The sequence below is a fragment of the Vitis riparia genome, chromosome 4 (assembly GCF_004353265.1).
Source record: "Vitis riparia cultivar Riparia Gloire de Montpellier isolate 1030 chromosome 4, EGFV_Vit.rip_1.0, whole genome shotgun sequence".
NCBI classification, from domain to species: domain Eukaryota; kingdom Viridiplantae; phylum Streptophyta; class Magnoliopsida; order Vitales; family Vitaceae; genus Vitis; species Vitis riparia.
The window spans coordinates 8,848,573-8,860,497 of NC_048434.1; the positions used below are offsets into that span (position 1 = coordinate 8,848,573).

Here is an 11,925-nt window from a genome sequence, read left to right on the forward strand (position 1 = left end):
CCATATGCTCCATCATCTGGACTTCTTATTCAAATATTCTTGCTGCACCACAGTACTAGAATTCAAAGGCATTGACTTCTCAATTCCATGTTTATTATTTAGAGGTCAATTTGTGTTGTACAAAAGAAAAAAAAAGAAATCAATTTTCCTATTGTTGACTCAGTCTGCCCTAAGCGCCTACTCTTCATCAAAGCCAAAATTAAGGAAATGCAGGGAAACACCTCTAAATATTTGCTGCCAATTAACATACAGATGTCATGGCGGAAGCTGGGGACTGGGTTTGACTGTATGGTATAGAGGTAAGCACCTCCACCGGGTATGAAGATCGAAGACATAGTCAATCCTTGAAGCAACAAGGAAGCTAGGACATATTTTACCATGAAGGACCGATGCTCTTGATGTATCCTTGTAAGTTATCCTGTGATTCTCAATTATTTGGAAAACAATAGCCAATATTTTATCCTATAATATCTTTTAATGACTAAGATGGCTTTGGAACTTAGCTAGGTTTTCGCAAAATTAAAAAGATTTGATTGGCTAAGATGGCTTAATTTGAGTTTCTTTGATAAATAAGCCCGTTTGAAAAATGAAGTGCTGGCTGAGATATATCTCTTATTTTTTGTTTTAAAAAAATATAAAATTAGTTTTTAAATAAAATATAATGATGTATATTATATCTTTAAAAATTATTTTTAAAATTTGAATATCTTTGTCCTTTTAAAAAAAAATATATATTTTTAAAAATAGTTATTTTTTTAAGGTAAGTTTCAAAAAAGTTTTCATATTTTAAACAAAAGAGTTTTGGAGTATTTTGAATTCATACAAATAATTTTTTGAACTTTTTATGTAAAGATAAGCAAATCTTTTAAAAAGGAAAAATACTTTAATAATTTTTTTAAAAAAGAAATGTTATCACACGAATGAATTGCTCTTATAAAATTGTTGAATTATTATTATTTTTAAAAAGTCAACTGATGTTGCTGCATACTCTCTCATTAAAAATGTAAATTATTTGGAGAATCAACTCAAAAGAAGAATTTTGCCATTATTTAGTGGTAATACGTGTACTTGTCAAGTGGTGGAATAGTTTATTGCCAAATCCTTGATTAAAGGTTACAAGATCCATTATTTAATTACCAGTTCGTTTGACAGGATCCATTGTGAGTTTCTTGAGGAGTTTGATGTTGCAAGAAGCATAATCTTTAATAGAGTGACACAACGTCAGGATGATAGTCTCTCATCCTCAATCAAAGAATCACATCTATCATTATCACCCTAGTTGAACTTCATTTATATAATTCGAGTTGTCAATTTTATGCTTGAACTAATATTTTTTTAACAATCTCGAATTGAAATTTAGTCATGTTTAGGTTGGTTAAGTTATAAAAAAAATTAAAAAATGAACAGATTAAGCTTGACTTGAACAGGTTTAGTCATATCAAAGTTATGGTTAACTCGAATTAGAAAAAAATAATGTGTTAAAACTCGAGTTGAATTAGAATAGGTTAAACTAGGTTGGATTAGAGGAAAAACAAATTAAAGAATGCATAACATACTAGCACATCAAAACAAGTTTTGTTCATAAAAGTTTTCATCTTACCATATGCATGAATAAACCATATTTATTACTTTCATCAACATTAAATCCATTAACTTAATACAACAATTTGGTATAAGGTAAACAATATAGTTTTAATAGATAAGAAGTTAATCTATCTAATTCTACATAAGAATTTAATTAATATTTAAATATCAATAATTAAAGAATATAACATAAAATTTAATTATTTATTATATACAATATAATTTCTAATTAAAATTATTAAATACTCGGTTCAAGTCATATTGTTTGGCAATTTGAATTAGATACTCAACCCAAATTAAATTAGAAAAGGGGCTGTCCAAACCAGCACAAATTCGGGTTAGTATCCTTGAGATTGGGTTGGAATGTGTTTAATCCGTACAAGTTGCAGTCCTAAGAGTGGGTCTGGCTCCACCAAACTATTTTCATTTGGTCAAGGTAAACAAATTAAATAAGAAAAATGCTGTCACAAAGAGTGATGCAACCCTATAAACAAGGCTAAATATTATATAGCTGCCTTGCTTTCTCAAAAGTCCCGTTGGGTCCTTTTTGCTTACCCTGCAGAGGAGTCTTTCTTCAAGGCTGCTGATTCCTACCTCACAGTCTAAATCCTATAAATAATCTCTCTCTCGCCACGTTATGAATCTTAAAGCGTCCCCAGAAAAGGTTGAAAGATGAGAAAGAACCTTACCCAACTCGCTTTATATCTCTTCTGCTGTCTCTCTGGATTTTCTTCATAGAAACGGCCATGCCACATAACACAAAGATTCCAGTTAAAGTGGGAGTGGTTCTCGACATGGATACCTGGCTAGGAAAGATGGGATCGAGCTGCATCTCCATGGCACTCTCAGACTTCTATGCCTCTCATGGGCACTACAAGACTAGGCTGGTCCGGAAATTAGAAACTCCAAACGAGATGTCGTTGGTGCGGCTGCAGCTGGTACTCTCTCCCTCTCTCTCTCTCTCTCTCTCTCTCTCTCTCTCAATACTCTCACACATAATGATTAGATTATTAATCTATTTAGAAAATTGAATTGCATTACCGAGAAAACTGTAAGCACATATTGAATCTATGGTTAACTTAACTTGACATGCCGTACTAATTTTAAAATAAGAGATGCTATTTTATCATTTTCTATTTTTTTGATGCTTATTTTGAGTATATCTCTCAAACAACAGATCAATGTATGATAGTTTTGTTCTTTTTCTTTTAGAGATCCTATAATTGAGACCTATAACTGGACTAATTACCAATAAAAATACGATTATCTTTAGCTAAATTGGATTTTTTTTTAATTATCACCTTATTGGCAGATGGTGATTAAAAGAGACAAAATTTGTATCTATGTTTTTTTATTTACATTTCTTCTTCTGTCTGTTGACATTTACAGCCTTTCTAACATGGTAAAAGTAGTAAAGCTATTAATTAAGCAAAGTTGTTGATGGAAAAGAGTCCTCATGTTTAACCACACTGTCATATCCATAAAAGATGGCAAATTAAGAGTCTCTATAAATTGGAATCAAAGATTATGCAAAAAGTCTTCATAAGTTTTCCTGTTTTTTTTAAAAGTCAACTCCGGTGTTGTGGCCAAGAGCCATGAGAATATTCGAGTTGGAGTTAATAAATATGTGTCTATTTTTAGGGGAGAATGGGAAGTAGTTACCAAAATGAGATGCCAGTTGCTTGGAATCATGATTATCAGCGGCTGTTTGGTAGAAAAGCTAGTTCGTCATGAAAATATGTACTACTATGTCTCAATTAATACAATATCAACTAAGTTCTTTTATGCATGCAACCAAGGATGATTTGTATTTCTATTTGTACCTTGTTTAATTGCTAATAATATACTAGTACTCCAAAGATATATTGAAATTTTGGAATCTTTAAATCTGATAAAGTATTTGATTATGTTTCGTACCTCCTACGAAATTCAGCTCTAGACTTGTTGCAAAATGAGGACGTTCAAGCCATCATAGGACCAGCATCTTCCATGCAGGCCAACTTCCTGATTGGTCTCGGAGACAAAGCTCATGTGCCCATCATTTCATTTTCTGCAACCAGCCCTTCTCTTTCTTCACTTCAGAGTCAATATTTTATCCGAGCCACCCTAAATGACTCAGCTCAAGTACCAGCAATAAGGGCAATTGTCCAAGCCTTTGGATGGAGAGAAGTTGTGCTTATTTACGTGGGCAATGAGTATGGGAATGGCGTTATACCATATCTTACCGATGCCTTGCAAGAGATTGACACCCGTATTGCCTACAGGTGCGTCATTCCTCCATTAGCCACTGATGATCAAATTGTCAAAGAACTTTACAGGCTGATGACAATGTCAACCAGAGTTTTCATTGTACACATGTCTACACCTCTTGGGCCTCGGCTTTTCACCAAAGCAAATAAGGTGGGAATGATGGATGAAGGCTAGGTTTGGATACTGACTGATGGGATGGCTGATATGTTGAGTACTTTGGATGAGTCGGTCATTGATTCGATGCAAGGAGTGTTGGGTGTAAAGCCTCATGTTCCTAGATCTAAAGAGCTTAAAAGTTTTGAAATCAGATGGAAAAGGAAAATCCAGCAAGAATATCCAACCAATGAAAGCTATGAGTTGAACATATTTGGCCTCTGGGCTTATGATGCTGCTTCTGGGCTAGCCATGGCAGTTGAACAACTTGGGACAACAAACTTCAGCTTCCAAAATTCTAATATTTCCAGAAATTCAACCGGTCTTGGGACTATACAAGTCTCCAAAACTGGTCCATATCTTCTCCAATCACTTCTAAGTACTAAATTCAGAGGCCTCAGTGGAGATTTTCAAATTGTTGATGGGCAACTACGTTCATCAGCCTTCCAGATAGTCAATGTGATCGGTAAAGGGGAAAGAGGGGTAGCACTTTGGACACCGGAGAATGGGATTGTAAGAAATTCAAATCCTACTTATAAGGCTGATCTAAGAACCATCATATGGCCGGGAGAATCTCCTTCGGTTCCTAAAGGTTGGGTGCTTCCCACAAACGGCATGAAGTCCTTGAGAATAGGAGTACCAGTGAAAGAGGGGTTTAGTGAATTTGTAAAGGTGACACCAGATCCTATCACTAACATTACAAAGGTCACTGGATACAGCATAGCTATCTTCGGTGCTGTGATGGCAGCATTGCCATATTCTGTTCCTTACGAGTACATTCCGTTCGAGACCTCTGATGGCAAGCCTGCTGGCAATTACAATGATTTGATATATCAAGTATATCTTCAGGTTAGTTCATGAACTCCTTAGATTTCCAGGCAGATAGAACTAACTCTAGCTTAATTCCAGTAATAAAACCAACTGCAATCCTCTCATGTTATTCTTTGTGTGCATAGAAGACGAACAAACCAGAAATTCAAACCAAATGTATTAACAGATTGGTCCAAAATTCTATTGTGAACAGAAGTATGATGCTGTTGTGGGAGATACCACTATCGTAGCGAACAGGTCCTTATATGTAGACTTTACGCTGCCTTACACGGAATCTGGGGTGTCAATGATTGTGCCCGTCATAGATAAAAGAAGTAGAAATGCATGGGTTTTCTTGAAGCCACTGACTTGGGACCTTTGGGTGACAAGCGCTTGTTTCTTTGTCTTCATTGGCTTTGTGATTTGGGTTCTGGAACATCGTATAAATGAAGATTTCAGAGGACCTCGTTCAAATCAAGTTGGCACGATCCTCTGGTTTTCATTCTCGACCATGGTGTTTGCCCAGAGTAATTGCTCTTCCATGCACCTCCTCGAATATACGTGGCAATGAAAAAAACTACATGATAGTAATTTAAAACACTGCATATTTCCATGCTGTCAGAACCTTAATATGATAACACTCAAAACACAACTGAAACCAACTATTAATATATGGACATTCCATACAATATGCAAGTAAAGTTCAGGATATATTTTTATGTTTCAAAATTTATATTTGACTTGATATTGATGTTCTGAAGCTGATCTTGTTGGGCTTTGTGGAGCCTAGTTTTGTTTGATCCAATTTGACGACCCGACCCGAATAATATTGCATGGCTTTTTAATGGGAGATTTATTGAGGCCTGTTGGGCCGTTTAGCCCATTGTGGAACCACCCTTTATGATTAGGGTTTTTTAGTGTGGTGGGGTTGTCGTGTTATATATATAGAGAGAATATTGTAGCCGCCATGTTGTACTCTGAATTCTTCCCTGATAATAGTGATATCCCTGCAACTCCGTGGACGTAGGCAAATTGCCGAACCACGTAAATACTGTCTTGTGCGTGTGATTATTTTTTCTTTGGCGTGTGTTTTCTTTAATTTTGTTTCTCACGGGTTGGGAATTCGGTTTAATTCCCTACAACTGGTATCAGAGCCTAGGGTTAGGTTTGAGTGGGAGCAATGGCAGAGGAAGCAGGAAAGGCGTCTGGAATAGAAAAGTTTGATGGCACAGACTTTGCGTATTGGAGGATGCAGATTGAAGATTATCTCTATGGGAGGAAATTGCATCTGCCTCTTTTGGGGACAAAACCTGAGAGTATGAAGGCTGAGGAATGGGCGCTTCTTGACAGACAAGTTCTAGGAGTTATTAGGTTAACTCTGTCTAGGTCTGTTGCACATAATGTTGTAAAGGAGAAGACCACAGCAGATTTGATGAAGGCTTTGTCCGGTATGTATGAAAAGTTGTCCGCAAACAATAAGGTGCATCTGATGAAGAAGTTGTTCAATTTGAAGATGACAGAGAATGCATCAGTAGCACAACATCTGAATGAATTTAATACAATCACAAATCAATTGTCGTCTGTAGAAATTGATTTTGATGATGAGATTCGTGCTCTGATCGTCTTGGCTTCTTTGCCAAACAGTTGGAGGCAATGAGGATGGAAGTAAGCAATTCTATGGGAAAGGAAAAGCTCAAGTACAATGATATACGAGATTTAATTCTGGCTGAGGAGATTCGCCGAAGAGATGCAGGTGAAACCTCAGGATCTGGTTCTGCCCTAAACCTTGAGACAAGAGGCAAAGGTAATGACAGATATTCAAATCGGGGTAGATCAAATTCCAGAAATTCTAATCGGAACAGAATCAAATCTAGATCAGGCCAACAAGTACAATGCTGGAATTGTGGGAAAACAGGTCACTTTAAAAGGCAATGCAAAAGCCCTAAGAAGAAGAATGAAGATGATTCTGCTAATGTTGTAACAGAAGAGGTACATGATGCATTACTTCTTGCAGTAGACAGTCCACTTGATGATTGGGTTTTAGATTCAGGAGCTTCATTTCATACCACTCCACACCAAGAAATCATACAGAATTATGTTGCAGGTGATTTTGGTAAGGTGTATTTGGCTGATGGTTCAGCCTTGGATGTTGTGGGTCTGGGAGACGCCCGGATATCGTTGCCCAATGGGTCTGTTTGGTTACTGGAGAAGGTTCGACATATTCCTGACCTGAGGAGGAATCTAATTTCTGTTGGACAACTTGATGATGAGGGACATGCAATACTATTTGTTGGTGGTACTTGGAAGGTTACAAAGGGAGCTAGAGTATTGGCTCGTGGAAAGAAGACTGGTACTTTGTATATGACCTCATGTCCAAGAGACACAATTGCAGTTGCTGATGCAAGTACTGATACAAGCCTATGGCATCGTAGACTTGGTCACATGAGTGAGAAAGGGATGAAGATGCTGTTGTCAAAAGGAAAACTACCAGAATTGAAATCCATTGATTTTGACATGTGTGAAAGTTGCATCTTAGGAAAACAAAAAAAGGTAAGCTTCTTGAAAACTGGCAGGACACCGAAGGCTGAAAAATTGGAACTAGTACACACTGATTTGTGGGGGCCTTCTCCGGTTGCATCCCTAGGAGGTTCAAGGTACTACATCACTTTTATTGATGACTCAAGTAGAAAGGTATGAGTTTATTTTCTGAAAAATAAATCTGATGTATTTGAAACTTTTAAGAAGTGGAAGGTCATGGTTGAGACAGAAACATGTTTGAAAGTAAAATGTTTGAGGTCAGATAATGGAGGAGAGTACATAGATGGAGGGTTCAATGAGTATTGTGCTGCACAGGGAATTAGGATGGAGAAGACCATTCCTGGGACACCACAGCAGAATGGTGTGGCTGAGCGCATGAACAGAACTCTCAATGAGCGTGCTAGAAGTATGAGGTTGCATGCTGGACTACCAAAAAATTTTTGGGCTGATGCTGTTAGCACTGCAGCTTACCTGATAAACCGAGGACCATCAGTTCCCATGGAGTTCAGACTTCCTGAGGAGGTTTGGAGCAGTAAAGAGGTGAAGTTTTCACATTTAAAAGTTTTTGGTTGTGTTTCTTATGTTCATATTGATTCTGATGCTCGTAGCAAACTTGATGCAAAGTCAAAAATATGTTTTTTCATTGGCTATGGTGATGAAAAATTTGGCTATAGGTTTTGGGATGAACAAAACAGGAAAATCATTAGAAGTAGAAATGTGATATTTAATGAACAGGTTATGTACAAGGATAGGTCAACTGTAGTGTCAGATGTTACAGAGATAGATAAAAAGAAATCTAAGTTTGTCAACTTAGATGAATTGACTGAAAGTACTGTCCAAAAAGGGGGTGAAGAAGATAAGGAGAATGTAAATTCACAGGTAGATTTGAGTACACCTGTAGCTGAAGTTCGCAGATCTTCCAGGAACATTAGACCTCCGCAACGTTATTCACCTGTTTTAAATTATCTCCTGTTGACTGATGGTGGTGAGCCAGAGTGTTATGATGAAGCCTTGCAAGATGAGAATTCAAGCAAGTGGGAGTTAGCCATGAAGGATGAGATGGATTCCCTGTTGGGGAATCAGACATGGGAACTAACTGAATTGCCAGTAGGAAACAAGGCTTTGCACAACAAGTGGGTATACAGAATAAAGAATGAGCATGATGGTAGCAAACGTTACAAGGCCAGATTAGTTGTTAAAGGGTTCCAACAGAAGGAGGGCATTGACTACACAGAGATATTTTCTCCAGTTGTGAAGATGTCAACAATTAGACTTGTACTTGGAATGGTGGCTGCAGAAAACTTACATCTTGAACAGTTAGATGTGAAGACAACATTCCTTCATGGTGACTTGGAGGAAGACCTTTACATGATTCAGCCAGAAGGGTTCATTGTTCAGGGACAAGAGAGTTTAGTCTGCAAACTAAGAAAGAGCTTGTATGGCCTTAAACAAGCTCCTAGATAGTGGTACAAGAAGTTTGACAGTTTTATGCATAGAATTGGGTTCAAGAGATGTGAAGCTGATCACTGTTGCTATGTTAAGTCTTTTGATAATTCTTACATCATATTACTGTTGTATGTGGATGATATGCTTATTGCAGGGTCTGACATTGAAAAGATTAATAATCTGAAGAAGCAATTGTCCAAACAATTTGCAATGAAGGATTTGGGAGCTGCAAAGCAAATCCTTGGTATGAGAATCATTAGAGATAAGGCTAATGGTACATTGAAGCTTTCACAATCAGAGTATGTGAAGAAAGTTCTCAGCAGGTTCAACATGAATGAAGCTAAACCAGTGAGCACACCCTTGGGGAGCCATTTCAAACTAAGCAAAGAACAGTCATCGAAGACAGAAGAAGAAAGGGACCATATGAGCAAGGTGCCCTATGCCTCAGCTATTGGCAGCTTGATGTATGCTATGGTGTGTACAAGGCCAGACATTGCACATGCAGTGGGAGTTGTGAGCAGATTCATGAGTAAGCCTGGAAAGCAACATTGGGAGACAGTCAAATGGATTCTAAGATATCTGAAGGGTTCATTAGATACATGTCTTTGCTTCACAGGTGCAAGTTTGAAATTGCAGGGTTATGTAGATGCTGATTTTGCTGGTGATATTGATAGTAAAAAGAGTACTACTGGGTTTGTTTTTACTCTAGGTGGTACAATTATATCATGGGTTTCAAATCTACAGAAGATTGTTACTTTGTCCACTACAGAAGCTGAGTATGTTGCAGCAACTGAAGCTGGAAAGGAGATGATTTGGCTACATGGTTTCTTAGATGAATTGGGTAAGAAGCAGGAGATGGGCATTCTACACAGTGACAGTCAGAGTGCAATTTTTCTTGCCAAAAATTTGGCTTTTCATTCAAAGTCGAAACATATACAAACAAAATACCACTTTATCCGTTATCTTGTTGAGGATAAACTGGTAATGCTTGAGAAGATTTGTGGATCTAAGAACCCTGCAGACATGTTGACTAAGGGTGTCACTATTGAGAAGTTGAAGCTGTGCGCAGCTTCAATTGGTCTTCTAGCTTGAGGACAGGAGGATGAGTTGTAGGGATGAGGGATTGTTTCTTGGAGGATAGCGGTTTGATGTTGGTGATTGGACTAGTCTCCAAGTGGGAGATTTGTTGGGCTTTGTGGAGCCTAGTTTTGTTTGATCCAATTTGACGTCCCGACTCGAATAATATTGCATGGCTTTTTAATGGGAGATTTATTGAGGCCTGTTGAGCCGTTTAGCCCATTGTGGAACCACCCTTTATGATTAGGGTTTTTTAGTGTGGTGGGGTTGTCGTGTTATATATATAGAGAGAATATTGTAGCCGCCATGTTGTACTCTGAATTCTTCCCTGATAATAGTGATATCCCTGCAACTCCGTGGACGTAGGCAAATTGCCGAACCACGTAAATACTGTCTTGTGCGTGCGATTATTTTTTCTTTGGCGTGTGTTTTCTTTAATTTTGTTTCTCACGGGTTGGGAATTCGGTTTAATTCCCTACAGATCTTCCTTTCCATTCTTAAATTATGTTTATAGAGGAGAGAGTTGTGAGTAACTTGGCTCGGTTCGTGGTGATCATATGGTTTTTCGTGGTGCTGATTCTTACTCAAAGTTATACTGCCAGCTTGACTTCAATGTTAACAGTTCAACAGCTGAAGTCGACTATCACAGACATAAATGAGCTCATAAAGAACGGGGAGCGTGTGGGTTACCAGAAGGGCTCTTTTGTTCATGAATTCTTGAAGTGGATGAAATTTGATGAAACCAAGCTTGTAATCCATGAGTCTCCAGAAGGGCTGGATGAATTATTTTCAAACAGGAGTTCAGATGGTGGAATTGCTGCTGCTTTTGAGGAAATCCCTTACATGAAGCTTTTCCTTGCAAAATATTGCTCCAAATACACTGCAGTTCAACCAACTTACAAGTTCGATGGGTTTGGATTTGTGAGTCTATCTCACGTACTTGTACATAAATTTTCAAACTGTGCTAATTGGTTTCTTATTTTGTAAATTTTCAGGTCTTCCCAAAGCGATCACCTCTCATACCTGATGTTTCAATGCAAGTCTTAAACGTGACTGAGGGAGCTAAAATGGTTCATTTTGAGAAAGCATGGTTTGGGCAGACACCCAGTTGTCCAGAGCTCACCAGCTCAGTTTCTTCAAACAGCATCGGCCTTAATAGCTTTTGGGGCCTATTCCTCATTGCTGGAGTCGCTTCATCTGTAGCTCTCATCATATGCATCACCACTTTCCTCTATGAAAATAGAGATACTTTAGTACACTTGGATCCCCCAGCTTCAGTATGGAGAAAAATTAAAGCTATGGCGACACGCTTTGATCACAAAGACCTCAGCTCGCATACTTTCAGGAAAAGTGAAATGGTAGACAGAAGTGGCATCAATGGAATGGATGCAGTTACAACCTCGCCAGCTACCAACTGCCCCCCAAGTCCATCAAGCCTTTCCATCCAAACACACGGTAATTTTGCTTTCTTCAGAGACCAAGAAACACCTTCTTCTGAATATGGCGATCCATTCAGTCCAAATAGGCAGACATCTTCACAGTAGTATTTGATATTAATTAATCTTACTAATACAAATCAAGTGCAAATGATTCCGCCTCAAGTAGCAGCTGCGAATGACTGATTCATTTTCCTTTTGTAATTTAAGCCAGTGGAACCATTATCCACAAATGTGGAATATTTCATGAAAAAATAGCACTGTAGCTATAGCAAATTTGGTTAAAATATTTGAGGGTATATCTCAATGATGAACTACACCAAGAGGAGGAGGAGAGGGGCTGAATAGGTGTTTTTAAATAAATTCGAAAAGTTCTCCCTATATATATATATATTTAAATCTTCACAATTTATATTGCTTTCTTCCAACGTCTATTCAACAAATGATAAAATACGCAAGCAAACAACCTCCTATAAGGCCACTAAACAAATTTACTCCAACTTCATAGTGGATAGAGCAATGCAGGATTACTTCTTAGTCCACCAAGTAATAGTGACACCATTGAGTCAAAAACATATCTCGTAGTGGATTTGCACTCATCTCTATCACTAACCCAATCTGTATTATAATA

General features: G+C 37.8%; 1 pseudogene; it reads left to right on the top strand.

Annotated features, from left to right (window-relative positions):
- Positions 1 to 2,249: 2,249 nt before the first annotated feature.
- LOC117913212 lies at positions 2,250 to 11,402 on the top strand (annotated as a pseudogene).
- The last annotated feature ends 523 nt before the right edge of the window (positions 11,403 to 11,925 follow it).